We start from the raw sequence: 16,267 nt of genomic DNA, 5'->3' as shown, positions 1-16,267 counted from the left end.
AGTGTTCTGGAATCTGTCCTTTTATTGTTGTTATATTAGTATTACCATGTGATTCTGATGAGCAGCTGGGTTCAGAAACCGCTACGTCACATTGCTAGAAGGTAATATTTATGTTATAGTCATAGTTCGTTGAAAAACATTCCAGTCGATCAATTGTACATCTTTAACTCTCTGTGGTCAGTGTTAGAACCTCTCAGATGACCACAGCACACTGCTACTTATGTAATCAAGAGCTACAGGTATTTGTGGAAGCTGCTTCTTTCTGGCTTCAGTACAGGCCTTCTGGCTGTTATAACACAAATATCATAGACTGGGGAGCTTATAAACAATAGAAATTTATTTCTCAGAGTTTTATGTCTCGCAGTTCTGGAGGCTGAGAAATCCATGATCAAGGCACCAGCAGATTCAGTGTCTGGTGAGAGCCCACTTCTTATATAACCATGTTTTCATGGAGGCCTCTTTTATAAGAGCACTAATCTCATTCATGAGGGCCCTGCCCTCATCACCTCTCAAAGACCCCGCCTCCTTATATCATCACCTTGAAGGATAAGATATCAGTATATAAATTGAGCCGTGGGTGCAGAGAACACAAGCATTTAGATCATAGCATGGCCTGCATTCATCCATAATTTCAAAGGAGGAAAGTCAAGCCAGGATTGGACAGCCTTTATCCTCAGGCAGCCCTTATAACCCATTGAGCCTCTTGTGTAAGTCAAGAACTGTGAAAGGTCTAAAATTTTACCTTGCTAACATAATAACAAGTTAGATTCACAGATGCCGGAAGAAAGCACGAGACTCCTGGGCCAAAGACAATGACTTTATTATACTCAACACAGCAAGCGAGATGAGATTCATGTTCATGTCAGTTCCTCCTGCTCCAGGCTCATATTGCAAATGCCTGTGAGGAAGTTCGTGTTGACACCTGCTATTCACTGCATGTATTACTGCATCTGTGCCCACCTGAAGAATCTTGTCCTCGATTCTTTGGTTGAAGAGAAGATGTATGATTAGTGCGCTCTTTCACAGAACTTGGTTTTCAAATAAATATATTAAAATCTCAAGGAAAAAAAAAACACGAGGACACAGGGTGGCCCAGGTAGATACTGTACACACAGTAGGTTTCCACCACAGCCGAAGAAGCTCAATCTTTTATAATGAGCTACAAGCAAACTTGCCCATCTTCACTCCAGACAGAAGCATTGTCTTTATTATAATGTACAGTGACAACCCTTCCCTTTGTTCCAGAGAAAGATACTATCTTTATCTGCCAAGGTTGTTTAATATATGAACATTCTCGAAAAAAATAGTTATCAATAAAAGACTGTCAATGCCTCTGCTCGAAGAAACACAAAAACATAAGAGACCTACAGAAAACAATCTCCCCATCGTGTACACCCCAGAGTACTATTCTTGGTCCACCATTAGCATGGTGAACCCTTAGAACTTGAACTGAGACCAGGATACCTATGTAGAGATCCCTCTATTCCCTTACGGCTATGATGACTTTGGACTTGGCTCTGTCCCCTGGCAGGAGATAGTAATGCATGAGGTTACAAACGTATTTTAAAGATCTCATGAGATTATAAAGATTACATGAGATTATAAAAATTATATGTAACGTATTTAATACAAGTTACACAGCAGGTCCTCTGTAAACATTAACCATTGCTATTACCACTCTATTATTAATGCATTCTGTTAATTTTCTTATCATAGCAGATCTGCTTGCTTATATAGAACCCCAATACCCATTAGCTTCTTTAGATTTAGTTAAAATTCTCAACCCCAATTTACACCCTTCCACTGCAACCTGAGAGCCAGTTTGGGTTTGTTCTATTCCAGGAGTGGGCCACCTATTATAACCTGTAAGCCAAATCTAGCCTGCCACCTGTTTTTTACCTAAAGTTTGTCTTGGAACACAAATACATTCATTCATTTACGTGTCGTGTATGGCTGCTATAGTGCTACAACACCAGAAACGAATAGCAAAGCCTAAAATATCTACTATTTGGTCCTTTGAAGAAAAAGTTTTCCAATCCCTGCTCTATTCTATTTACAGGCTGGGAAAATCGCTTCCACCTCTTTTCATTAGAACCACTCCACAGTACTATTAGTAGAAAAGCCATCAATTTAACCTTTTAAGAGCAGTGCTTTCTATTGTCCTTCTCTGAATTGGACTGGTCCACTCAACAAGCAAAACGCTAATAAACTTTTTTGTATAAGATTATTAGCTTGAAAACGGAAGACTATTTCTAAAGGAAACTTCCTTTTATTAGGCAATTTTATCAGAGTACTTTTTTAAAAAATTAACCTTTCAAATAGGAGTAAATATAGATAGAATTTATCACTTTCATTTCTTCACAAATATCTTTGAGATGTTAATAACCACCTAATGAAGACAGACATTAGATGAATATTTATGATGGATATGGTTGAATAACGTGGTCCATGAACTATGCATTCAGTAGTACTGGATTTCAGAATGGAGTCATGAGATATGGTTAGTTATTATAATTGACTACGTATTGAATGACAAATTTATATTAGGACCTCCACAATGAGGATGTCCATACACACACAGTACTTTCAAATTGTTTGGTGAAATATTCTTTCATAACAGAGAAAGTTATTTGAAAAACCCAGCTCTGACCAAACAACACAGACGCTTTTATCATGTTCAGAGTTCAGGCTTCATCACAGACTCTGAAAATGGCCACAAGCCCAAAAGTACAAAAAAGGATGAGTGGGGAGGGAGTGTTTGCTAATTCGTGTTTTTTGGTTATAAAATCAATATAATATTTTAGGAAACTAAAAAAACAAAAAACAAAAAACTTCCTTTTACCTCATACCCAAATACAGTTGTTTTCATTTTTGTGTACTCTCATTTAGTCTTCAACCAAATATGTACACATTCACATACAGTTGACTCTTAATGAAAGGTTATTCTATTAGAAACACTGTGCATCACAAAAGTATCAGTCACATTGTGCATTAGAGCTGCAAGCGGCTCTCAAATGTCATTGTACGTTGGCATTTCTTGAGAATGTTTGCGAAAAGACTCAAGTTCTGGGCCCACCTGCCAAACATCTTGATTTCATTAGCCTGGGGTGGGGTCCAGGGTTGGGTATTATTTAATTTTAAAGTTTCCTAGGTGATTCTAGAATGCAGCCAAGTTGAGAGCCATTGATCTAGCCCAATGCCTTGATGTTGCAGGTCAAATACTGAGCCTTGGAGTGTGCTTCTAGCCTGCAGCCCTTTCCCCAGACCAGTACTGCCTGGGGAGCTAGTAATCACAGTAAATGAACACCCTGTTGAAGACTCTGTATGAAAAGAAAAATATTTGAGCTTCCCTTGACTGGGCAGGTGGGAGTGTATTCCAGGGCTCTGAGAATGAGGATTTTTAGCCTCTTTCACAGCATAGATAAAACTTTCTTGAAATAGTCAAGATCTCTCTGTCTATTCATATGGGACGTGATACCATTCCTTAACTGGAGTTGTACTTTTGGCCTAGTTAGTGTATAGTGTGCAGATGTTTGTGATTGTGTTCTCTGGGCCATCCAGTCCTCAGTTTAATATTCAACAGGATGACCATTATTTAGAATTCTCCTGAGACAGCAAGCTCCCAAACTGAAGATTTGACATGCTCCCTCTTTGCTCTTTTCCATGTGGCCGAAGTTTAAAAAGCTTCTGTGTTGTCTCTCCCTTTGGGAATTTTCTCTGGAACTGAAGATTAATCACTATGCAAATATTGAATAGTTTGAAAGTTTGAGAAAGGAAGGAAATTTGTTTAAGCAATCTTGTTGTTGTAGTTTAAATGAAAGATAAAAAACAGCTGTTGTGATTGGACCCGCATTCCAATTTCACTGTGAGGTTTGTGTAATATGAAATTATATTTAACTCTTCTTTGAAATTTATATGTGCCTTTACCAAAACCTATGGGTTCCCATAAATCTCCAAATACATCGACCATCACCCAGCCCCCAGACTTAAAGGCCATTCTGGGAAAAGACAGATTAAAATATTTCTCTCTCAGAATGTTAGTTTGACTGAAATGTTATTTAGATTTTTTAAATAGCCCAAATGCCTGAGGTGGTCTGAAAGGAAATGCTGCAGAGTCTAACGGTCACTAATAAATAGGGCAAGTCATGCTCACTCGGGCACGGCCCAAAGGGAACAACAAAGTCTTTACTCTTATCCCGAAGGTCAAAACTCCTTGGTTTCACTTGTCATATTCTCCCTCTCTCCATGTCCTCATGGATCTCTGAACAATAGACTGCTAGTTAGTAATTCTTTATATTAAACTATCCCTGTTTAAATCACTGTGTAGTTTCTCTTTCCTGATCTGATACTGGGCCCTTGGCTAGACACCGAGTTCCCCAAAAGCGGAGGACAATGCTACAGGGCTGGGGACCTGGGGTGAGACAAGTACACAAGTTCATGGAGTTGTGGGTCATTCATGTGGAGGGTTGATGCCTAAGGGTGGGTGCCTCCTCCCAGGCTGTGGCCTAGGTCCCTTGTATGCCTCACCCCTAGTCCAGGCTCTGCTCGGCTGTTTACTCTTCCTTCCTTCCCTCCTTTCTTCCCTCCTTTCTTCCCTCCTTTCTTCCTTTCTTCCTTTCTCCCTTTCTCCCTCTCCTTCTCTCTCTCTCTCTCTCCCCCTCTTTCTTTCCTTCCTTCCTTCCTTTCTTTCTTTCCTTTCTTTCTTTCTTTCTTTCTTTCTTTCTTTCTTTCTTTCTTTCTTTCTTTCTTCCTTCCTTCCTTCCTTCCTTCCTTCCTTCCTTCCTTCCTTCCTTCCTTCCTTTCGAGGTTAGTCTGGCACATTTCAGAGAATACTAGTTAGTATACTGTTATGGGCTAAATGTCGTGTCCCCCCGCAAATTCATATATTAAAGCCCTAACCTCCAGTGTGATGGTATTTAGAGATCAGGCATTTGGGAGGTAATAGGTTTAGATGAGGTCATGAGAGGGAGGCCTTCATTTTAAGATTAGTGCTCTTATAAGAAGAAGACAGAGAAAAACCCCTCTCTCTCTCTCCCTCTCCAAATGCAGTCACTGAGAAAAAGCCACGTGAGCACACAGAGGCCAAGAAGTAGATCTTCACCAAGAACCGAATCTGTTGGGACTTTAATCTTGGACTTCCCAGGCTCCAGAACTATGAGAAATAAATGTCTGGCAGTCCAAGCTAAGACAGTGGTCAATTAGCATTTGATGAAAGGTTAAATAACCTTCTCTTTCTCGGAATCATTCGCCTAATTCTGCTTAACAGAAACAGTTGAGTCTAGAGGCAGTATGGCCTGGTGTTCAAAAGTCACCTTAAAGTCTTGTAGACCCAGGTTCAATCCCAGCCCTACCATGACCCTGATCTACTTACTCTCTGTGCCTCAGTTTCTCTAGCTGTAAAGCAGACATAATAATAATAATACCTACTTCATGAAGTTGTGGAAAGAATTAAATATGATTATACATATAAGGGACTTAGCTGAACGCGCTCAAATATTAGCTTGTAGTGTTGATAATAAGCTAAAGTCACTCCCCAATAAATTAACCCAAAATTCCCCCTAGTCTGAGTCACAAAATGATGAAATAAAAACCAGAACCCAGTTTGCCAGTAATTAGTTTTTCAGAGGGGGCGCCTAAAGTCATAAAAGTTGAACATTGCCTCTTTCTGTCCCAAGAGCCAAACAAATGCCAAAGTAAACAAGGTTTAGGAAGGAATGTAAAAAACTTAGCAATGGCATCGATCTCCTTTCCCAAGAGAGAAGGTTAGATTAGAATAAACATTCAATCTGTTTTTTTGTTGTTGTTGTTGTTTCCATTTCAAAAAGTTGAAACTTTATTCAGTTCCATTCAATGAGAATGTTTAGTGCCCCTTTCATGTTCAAGAAATTAGGCTAGTTATTGAAGATGCAAAATTAAGATAGCCTCCTTGCTCTCAAGCAGCTGAGGTAGAGAGATAAGCACGTTAACCAAGCAAAGGTTATTCTGAGTGATGGTTACTCTAACTGAGGTGGATGGAGTTCACAGGCTCTGCAGGAGGGAAAGGGCAGGGCCCTGGCAAGGTCAGAGAATCCTTCCCGGAGGAGAAAACAGCAATATCCGCACTGCTATGGCGCTGCTGAAGTGGAAAGGGGAGAATGGCAGGCATTACTTGCATTTTTCGAGTGACTAGAGCGAGATGGTGTTTTGTCTGAAGCCGACTGTTAGTGTATTTTTGCTCGTTTGGAACCACTAATATTGACAATGATAGCTTCTACTTATTGAGTATTTGCTGCATACTAGGCATTTTAAATGCCATAATGTATCTTCTAAAACCCTTGAAGGATAGGAATTATTACCACCATTTCACAGATGAAACTGAGGCCCTGAGAGATTAGGTAACTTCTAGCCAGAGTTGTGAGCTGAGGCCGCCTTCCCCAGCTCTGCGCCTGCTCTGCTACTGTTGTCTCTGTCCAAGTTCTAGGACTCCACTTTCTGCGGGAACACAAAATCACACAGGTCAATAGAGCATTTCTAAACCGAAGCAAATCTGACCTAAATTTCTTCATGAAACACTGTTATCTTCATGAAACTACTATTATAGGCCAGATTCAGCCAGCTTTTATTCACAACCGAAAATTACATTTTAACAGAAAAATAGAGGTGAAAACCAAGCCCCATGAATTTATTGCAGGTACAGTGAATAAGACAAGACAATGTTCTTGGATTTTATACCATTCTTAGCCCAATAAATAAAGCTCCCAGCACAGAGCCTGACATAGAATGGCCAATCACAACCCCTGCTTCTGTCTCCCTCCTTTCCTCTGGTACAAGTTGTGGAAATGAAACAGTGAACTGTGCAGGCAGATCAGGAAAAACTCCTACCCAAAGACAACTGGATATAGCAGGGGCCCCAAACTCCTGGGCCATGGACTGGTACTAGTTCATGGTCTGTTAGGAACTGGACTGCACAGCATGAGATGAGCGGCAGGTAAGCAAGTGAAGCTTCATCTGTATTTACAGACACTCCCCAGCGCTAGCTTCACCACCTCAGCTCCACCTCAGATCATCAGGCATTAGATGCTCATAGAAGCACCAGTCCCTGGAGCCAAAAAGGTTGGGGACTGCTAAGATAGAGAATTGCAGGCCTATCACCCACAGGCATGGGTCAAGGCCGTTTCCAAACCACCTCTTGAAAGATGCTATTGCCAAGTATGGTTTCACCTAAGAACTGACCCTGCCCCAGAGCCTTCTATTCACTTGGCCAAGGACTCTGCATAGCTGAGAGGTCACTTCAAGTCAATAGGCACACTCTCCATAGTCCCTTTAATCAAGCCCTGTATTGATGTTGGAGAGAAGTTTGCTAAGTGTAGCCAAAGGACAGGGTTGGAAACTATGGAACTAGGATAGGAAAAGTAGGCTACCTAAATTGGGAGCCCCTGGAACAGCTTTATGAATAGGCCCTAGGAATGGCTTAGAGGTGAAGGTTATGGGGAAGCAGGGTATGTATATCATGAGGTATTTAACTAGATCCTGGCGCTCCAAAATGAGAATTTGAACATATATTTTCTGATTTGGGGAGGAATAATGAGATGAAGAGATTACTATGTGCTGAGCATTCTGCCTGGTACATAGGAAGTACTCACTAAAGAAGAGGCACTACTATTATCATTAAGATTTTGCTCTTTGTCATTAATACCAGTTTGTTAAGGATGTTATATAAGCACAGTGTGTCTGTGTATATACAGCTGCTGAGGCGGGTATTGTGGCAGGCTGCAAATGGCCTTCCCAAAGAGTCTTTGCAGATGAGATTAAACTAAAGATCTTGAGATGGAGATTATCCTGGATTTTCTGGGTGGACTCTAAATGCAATATCATAAATGTTCTTTTAAGAGAGGACGATTTCATTCACACCCACGCGTGCACGTGCATGCATACATGCACACACACAGGCAACGTACAGATAGAACAGAATGGAATTTGAAGATGCTGGCCTTGAAGTTTGATGTGAGGCAGCCACAATCCAAGGAATGCCACAAGCCACCAGAAGCTGAGAGATACAAGGAGCAGAGTCTCTCCCTGAGCCTCTGGAGGAAGCACAGTCATGCCAACACCTTCAATTCAGCCCAGTGTTCATGAGCTTAGACAGAATTCTGGCCTTGGGAACTGTGAGAGAACAAATTTCAATTGTTTTAAGCTACCAAGTTTGTGGTACAGCACCCATATGAAACTAGTACACATATTAGCTGGCTTTTCAACCTGTAAACAATTTATCAATAAACTATCATCCAGCCTAAGTCCTAGCTAATAGGTATTTATTGGATTATGCAGTTCCAAAGGTATAGACAACCGTGTGTCAATAAACCAGTTCTCTGGGGGTAAAAAAAAAAAAAAAAATGCCCTGATTTTCAACAGATGTCAGTTCCCATGGTATAAATACTCCTACTGTGGCCCAGTTTTGGAGGTGCACCATCGGGCCCGCACCATTCCTTAGTATTTAACCATAGGCTTTCACATACTAGTAGGAGTCGAGTTCAGCACATCCCTGTAGAGATGTTCTGAACCACTGGTAAAATTGCTCTCAGACTGTATGGAGCATCATTTTGTTTCTCCTTGATAATTCTGAAGGGTACTTCATGGCATTGTCATTCCCGAGAATTAACATGGGGAACATTTATTGCTTTTGCACTGTGTGTGTGCAGACCGCTAATCAACAGCATTGTGGTAGGCAGCTTGTAACACTGAAAGGCTGAAAAGGAAAAGGCATAACAGAATGTCTTCTCCATTGTCAGCTGTATGATTTTATTCCTTAGGAAGCTCTGGAAGGAATCCGGTAGAGGCTATATCACCTTCCTTAGGTAAATTTACTGCAGTATAAATAGTAATAGCAGTGACAGAAATCATAATCATTCTCTTCCAATGGAATAAGGATTTAAAATTGTCAAGGTGAATTGGACTTTCACCTTGAGGAAACTAAAACAGAGGCTTTATCTCTAGAAACAAATGGAATGTGTAAAATTCAGTCTCTCTCTCTTCAGCCCCCTGCTGCTGACTTCTGAACAGCATTCAGTTGTATATATCTGGGGCTTGGGAAATTTTCCTAGTTCCTGGGAAGAAAGTTAACTAAAACATATGACATTTCTGGCAAGAGTCACAATTTCACACAAAAACTTTACTGCAATAACTTCCCGTGCATATTGCTTCCCCCGGTGGAATCACTGTCTCTAGGGAAAGCTTAGGTCTAAAAAGACAACTCTGTTTAATGAAAGTGAGAGCTGAGTGCTAAATCCAGCCACTCTTTACTTCTCAAGGAGAAGCCTCCATCTTAAAATCACTTTTTATTGATGAGATAAAGTCTTCCCGATTTTTTTTTCTTTTTGTTTTCAGAGCATAAAATCATTTTAAAAAGCGAGAAAAAAAATACAATTACTACTCTTGCAACTCAACGGTGTTTCCTGTAGATAAAATATTATGGTGTATTTTCTATTACAGAATATTTATTTATGAAACTGGAGGTGAGGGGGTGGTCACTGGAGAGAGGGTTGGCAGAGACACTAATTCGTGAGTTAGATAGGTTATGAGAACCAATGTTTTCAAGTTTCAAGTGTGCTGTATAAGTGGCATACAGAGCTATGTAAATACATATAATATATAGTTTTGGAAATAAAAATAAGACAGCTATTAACCATCCTTTCTAGCACAGGAAAGTAAAACTATTTCAGCCTTAAAGGGTGAGGTTACCACTTGTACTTCAACATGGATATGGTGCCCGCCCTTTATGTTACCTTAGGCACCAGGGCCAGGATCTGAACCATGGGCTGTCCGATGCCAGACTTCATGGTGTCCTCTACATATAAAAGATATTCAGGACACAATTATTGACCATCACAGTGATGAGATGGTAGTAAAAGGTTTGACAAACACCTGTGGCAACCAACATGTTCATTACTATAGGAAGGGGAGAGTCAGAACTAGGAGGTGAAGAACTAGATTTCTGAAGTTTCGGTCCCCATTGTGGCACTGGAGAGGGGCAGGAGAGGCAGTTCGAGTCTTCTACCTATCCCATAGGCTTTGTGCTATAAGGATGAATAATTTGCAGTGAGCTTGCAATAGAAAAATCAATAACCATTCCTAATTTTGGAACTGTGTTGACTAATTATTTTGTTCATGAAATTATGTACACTTTACCAAGAATTTTAAGAAAACCTTTGCAGTGTACATTTTCATGGACTCGAAAATTACTTCCTTTCCTCTATTGCAAGACTGTGAGACATAACTCGTCTGCCTGTAACAATTTTAACTAGCACTTTCACACAACTGAATGTGTTCAAGATCCCCTAGAAAGATTCTAAAAATCAGATGTCAAATATATGAGGTAGTAGAGAAAGAAACAGACAGCATGAAGAAATAATCCACAGATAATCCAGTAATGCAACCTCTTAAATTAGAACATTTAATTTCAATTGCTACTCCAAGAATTCCATGTTCTTGCTCTTGGATAAAATCAGTAACAAAAAATGAGATGGTCAAAGATAACAGCAAAAAAAAATAATCCAGAGAAATAATGATTTTTGTAACATCCCAAAGGGAAAAATCCCTGAAGAGTGAGAGGAACACGTGTTTCGGATTAAGATATGGACCAATGTTTCAATCCTCGTTGTCCATTTACGAGCTGTATAATAACCTCGGATAATTCACCTATTCTCTCCGAGCCTTAATTTCCTCATTTCTTAAATGGGATGAGTACACTTAATTCACATTTTTGAGAAGACACACAGTAGAAACTCAATAATTCTAATTATCATTCATCAGACAGAAAGGTCTGCTGTATGGTTTTCTTTGAGGCTTGGAGTGAGTGGATATCGATTTCTCTGGCTGATTTGCCCCAGGGATAGTGGGCAAGAGGCAGGAAGGGCTGGAGGTGTGTGAAGGCTCCCTCCCTCCTGTACTGTATTTGCACTTTCATCACCACCAGAGGAGTCACCTGCCTGTGGTTAAGCCCCCACTGAGATGGTTTGCATCATTCATATCTTAATTGGATGGAAGGAGCCCCAGAATTTTTGCCTTGTCTTTCAGCAAGGACTCACCCCCAAGGAAGTTATCTGAGAAGGCAGATATCACATAGCAGCAAGAGGCCTTGGACCTGACATCAGAAGTCCCTTTGGTGACATGGATTCCCACTCTCTATGTCTTGTACTGAGAGGCAGAACAGCACAGTTGATAAGGAGCACACGTTTTTATGTCAAACAGACCTATTTTCAAAACCTGCCTCTGCCACATGTCACCTCTAAGCTGCAACTTCCTAACCTGTAGATGATGATCATAATAGTACCTACTTTACAGGGTCATTAGGAGAATTAATGATCAACATATATTGAGTGCTGTCTCCACAACGAGACAGCACTCAAGCCTTTGGTACTGTTCTAAAGGCTTAGTGTATTTTAACTAACTCATTTCTCACTTCGACTCTGTTAAGTAGCATTATTACCTCCATTTTATAGATGTAGAAATTGAAATAGTTTTCATTCCTTGCCCAAAGAGCCAGAGGTTGGGTCAGTGTCCATGTTGTTAGCTACCATGCAACCTGGCCTAAGAAGAGCAAATAAAATAATGCACATACAAGCTCTTAGCATTTATAAACCATTCCATATGTGGTAGCTAGTTTAGCATAATAGCCACTGTACATCTGAGCCCTCTTTGTGAATTTCTGTTTGGGTTGCCACCTGAACCTCTGTTGGATCTGTTCACAGCATCTGTAGTCTGGCTCATCAATAGAGTCACAGTGCAGATTTTTGGGGGCCATTCTGGCCGAATTCTCCCAAGTCATTGGAACTTTCAGTGAACAGCTGGGTCTTCTGGCCAACAGGATCTGTGGTAATTGTAAGTCACCCCCCATGAAATTTGGCACTTGATCTCACCAAACCATTGAGAAATCTGTTCTACTGGCAGCTAACTTCAGGACTAGTGAATTTTGGCAAAAACGTGGCCATCATTTAGGTTAATAAATTTTCCTGTGTGATAATTATCTGTGTGAGCTATAAACTTGGTTATATAATTTGAAAGAAAATTCTTTTGCATTAATGGTGTGTGGAAGCAGGAGGGAAGTGACAAGAAAGAAAAAGTTAGAGGAGAAAGGCAAATATCTCAAGTGAGTAAAGGGAAAACCAGATGACAGAAAAAAGAACTATTAAGAAAAATACAAGTGTATTCTTATTGGATATATTTTCAATTGCCATTTAATTCATGTCTCGTAGCTTTTCTGAAAATCAGCTTTCAATGGGATCATAAAGTCATTTCACTCTGCATTAACTATGTTTTGTAGAGGAAAGAAAAGGGGTTCTTGGGCACTACCACCAGATGGGCTGAAATTCTAATGTCAGCCTCATACCTATCAGCTATGAAAACTTGGGCGAGTTACTTAACCAATCTGAGAAGAAACTTCTCATATTTAAAATGCAAATAATAGCATTCATCCAAAAAATTTGCTGTAAGGATTAAAGTGTGTTAATGTTTCGTCACATAAGGGATACTCAATAAATGGTAGTTAATGTTGTTATAATTTCCTTCTATCGGTTTTTCTTTGAAGAAATTTCTGCGACCTAAATGAGGACGCTTATTCAAGGCAGATTTCCAGATATTTCTTAGAGAATATTTTTTTTCAAATTTTATTCACCAATATTTATTTGCTTTTAGAGAAGCCATTATTTACTAGAGAAGAAGAAATTCTACAATGAAGAATTGATTTTCTAATGACTAGACAAAATTTGTTGAGTAAATTATCCAATCAGTTCAGGAAAGAAAAAAAAACAGGGTTCAAAGTCTTTTAGTCCTCTGTCTATTGGCTCAGTTTATTGCTTCAACCCTCTAATCTGTTTTAGGTATGGAAACATGGCCATTCCATTTCCAGTTTTGGCTGGGAACTAGAACTGTGCTTTGAAATTGGGACAGTGAATTTAGAAAATTACTTTTGTACAACTAGAACTCAAGCATGGCTAGTTATTCAAATACCCAGTGACAGCATAATAAAAATTTAGGACCTTCATTTAATTAACTACTCCAGTTTACTATTTCCTGGAAGTAGTTACACACATTTGGAAACTGTTCTCTTTCGTGTATTTAAAATAGCATCTAACATTAAGACAATAATTTATTGAGAAATAACTTGTTAATCTGAAAGCGTTGATGTGATTTCAAAATGTATGTAGAATGAATCCAACTCAATGAGGCTTATACACATAGATTTAAGAAATGAGGAGCTTATTATAGGCTTTTCATAGCCACCTCAGAATGGCAAATGAAGATAAATTACAGAAATTAGGACTACACATTGTAATCAAAAAGGAACTTTCCCATAGACTGAAACAAACTTGAAAAACAAATGAGTGGAATATTAAAGAATGAAGTCTGAGTAATATTACTTGTTCCCCTATGAATAAAGTCTGATGGGCATCATGAGTCAAACTGTAAACACATACTAGTTATGGTGTACCTCACTGGTTTATACTTTGGTAAACCACAGCTGCCTCAAATTTACCATTGTAAAAGTGTTTTGGGGAAATGAAACTAGCCAGCACCTTCCTTCATGAATGTGATATATAATTCATAATAAGCACTTTTTATGATATGATTAAATATTCTTATAATATTCTGCTTTTCTACATTCTGAAAAACATATTTATAACATATATTCCCCTTGTATTTTTTTACCTAATTCACAAAATAGTCAAGAAAAAAATTCACAAAATAGTCAAGAATTTTCGATTATTTGCTCAATTTTAAGGTCTGAAATTTTAGATACCCTCCTTTTCCTGAGCTAGTGGCTTTACTAATGCATAAGCCCAAACATACAAACGAGAGCTCCCTAAAATATATACCAAGAAGCAGGTGGTATGAATAAGAGCGATCTAAGTATGGCATCAGCTAATAATCGTAAGCTAATGTTTATTCAGTACTTATTATTTGCCGAATATTGTGCTAAGCACTTTGGAAGAATTATTTAATTGGCAATCCCAACAAGACAAAATCCCAGTATCCCAGATTACAAGAATAAAGGGTTTTGAAAATCCAAATGGTCGATAAAGAATTAAATCCCTAGATGAGTATAAACGGTATTTTCCAGATGACTTCATGGCAATTTGTAAAATTTAAGTTCTCCCAAAAGAATCTCTATACTGATACATAAGAATCAGACATTGAAAGGGTCTACAGTCAAAGTCCAAGTGATTCTTCTGTTTTCTTAGTCATCTTTATCAGCTCATATTTGAAACTTCCTTTTTGTAGGTTCAACTGAAGACAAAATTAAAATTAAAATAAAACCTCCTTCTCCATACTTTAAACTAATTTTCACTAAAGCATCCTGCCATCAGAAAATCACTCTAAGTCTAAAAGCTCTTTCCTGATTTGGACCTTTTTTTCATTCTTGAAACTATATTGACTACCCACTGTGCACCACACCCTGGAGAGACAAATAAGACATGAACTCTGCCTTCCAACAGCATTCATCAGATTAAGAAAGAAATGTAAACAAACCATAGCAAAAAATAATGTGCACTATATCACATAGGAGACCTAGATAGAAGGGCCCATAAGAGGAAGGAGTCGATTTTCACAGAAAAAAAAAAAAAGAAAAATTCTAGAAAGTTTCAAGGAAACAACGACACGAATGATAGTACCTTAAATGTAGATGAAAATCTGTGGCTTTTAATGATTGTTCAATTACTTATATATGCAATCTACTTTTTTTTTGTCGAAAGATGATTTTTTCAAAAGCACAGAATTCTATATCCAATTTACCTACTATTTCATACTACTTTACTTCCTATTCTTGACATTATGTTTCTTCCAGCACATATCTTGACTCCATTTTTTAAAAATAACTAATCAGATTGTCTTAGTCTCAAATGAAAATTCTTTCCAAAATACTTATGATGCAACTCAGCGATGCCGCACCTAGGTATATGGCTCTCACAAGGAGACATGTACAAGAACATTTATTCCTGCATTATTTGCAAGAGAAAAATAACGGTAACATTTTAAAGATCCATCGGCAAGAGAATGGACAAATTGCGGTCTTTTTATACTATGGAATACCATATAGCAGCTTAAATGAACTAGAAGATGTGCATTAATACATGTCGAGAAGAAAGTGTAGAATGTATCATTTAATATAGATAAAAAAACAGATAAATCGACACCATGCATTGTTTCTGGATGCATGTATAGTATAAGTATTAAAAAAACACACGGAAATTAAAACTGGAAATTTAGGATAGGTATTACCTCTGTGGATGGCAGGAAAGGAATGAAACAGGTTGGTTACAGGGGTTTTAAATAGATGTGTAAGATTTTAATTTGGAGGGGAAGAAGGAAGATAAGAGAAAGGAAGAAAAAGATGTAGGGATAGAGGGAAGAGAATAAGAGGAAGAGGAAGATCTAAAGCAAATACGGCAAAATTTTATTATATGACTGAGCTTAGTGGTAGGTACGTAATTTCTTGTTATATTATTTTTTGCGCTTTTCTGTATGTTTGAAATATTCTATAATAAAATGAAATATGTGGCAATCTTTATAATATGAGTCCACAGTGTTATTAACCAAATCTAATAATCGAACAAAAATTTTAAAGTAAAAAATTAGCAAACGGCACATATCATTTTCTAGTTCTACTAGTAAAGAAACTTATTTGCTTCTAGGGAAGATAATATTTATAGTGTAACTTTCCCACTCCCCTTCTTAAACATCCTTAAATAAGACAAAGTAAACGTCCTGGTATTATAAAGGCAAGTGCTAGTATTTATTAACTACTCTGCTGAAAACCAATTTGCGATACAACGAAAAAGCTCCTGAGAGACCAACGAAGGATTGATGGTCTGTTAAATACTTATTTATGCCTTTTATTCTCTTCAAGTCCCCTCAGAATTTGTAAGAAAGAGCTTCACAGTTTAGCAGGCCTCCAAATGAAAAAGCTTAATATTAATTCATTTGGTAATAACTAAATTATTACTTCCAGTGGCAAAAATAAACCTCAGTTTGGTAAATAAAGAAACAAAGTCAAATCCATATTGGGTCTCTGACATCAAAATAGAACGAAGATCTGAAGAGCGACCATATTTAAAGAAAAGGACCTAGGGCTGGGAGGGTGGAGACTTACTCTGCCACCAACTAGTAGGTGATTTACTTCTCCCTGAACCTTCATGTTCCTGTCTATGAAGTGAAATAATGAATCTGATCATTTGGAAGTTCTTTCTATGTCTTAAGGCTATAATTTGATATTCTAAATCATAGCAAGATA

The sequence above is a fragment of the Rousettus aegyptiacus genome, unplaced genomic scaffold, assembly GCF_014176215.1.
Source record: "Rousettus aegyptiacus isolate mRouAeg1 unplaced genomic scaffold, mRouAeg1.p scaffold_m13_p_7, whole genome shotgun sequence".
NCBI lineage: Eukaryota > Metazoa > Chordata > Mammalia > Chiroptera > Pteropodidae > Rousettus > Rousettus aegyptiacus.
This window is presented reverse-complemented; position numbering follows the sequence as displayed.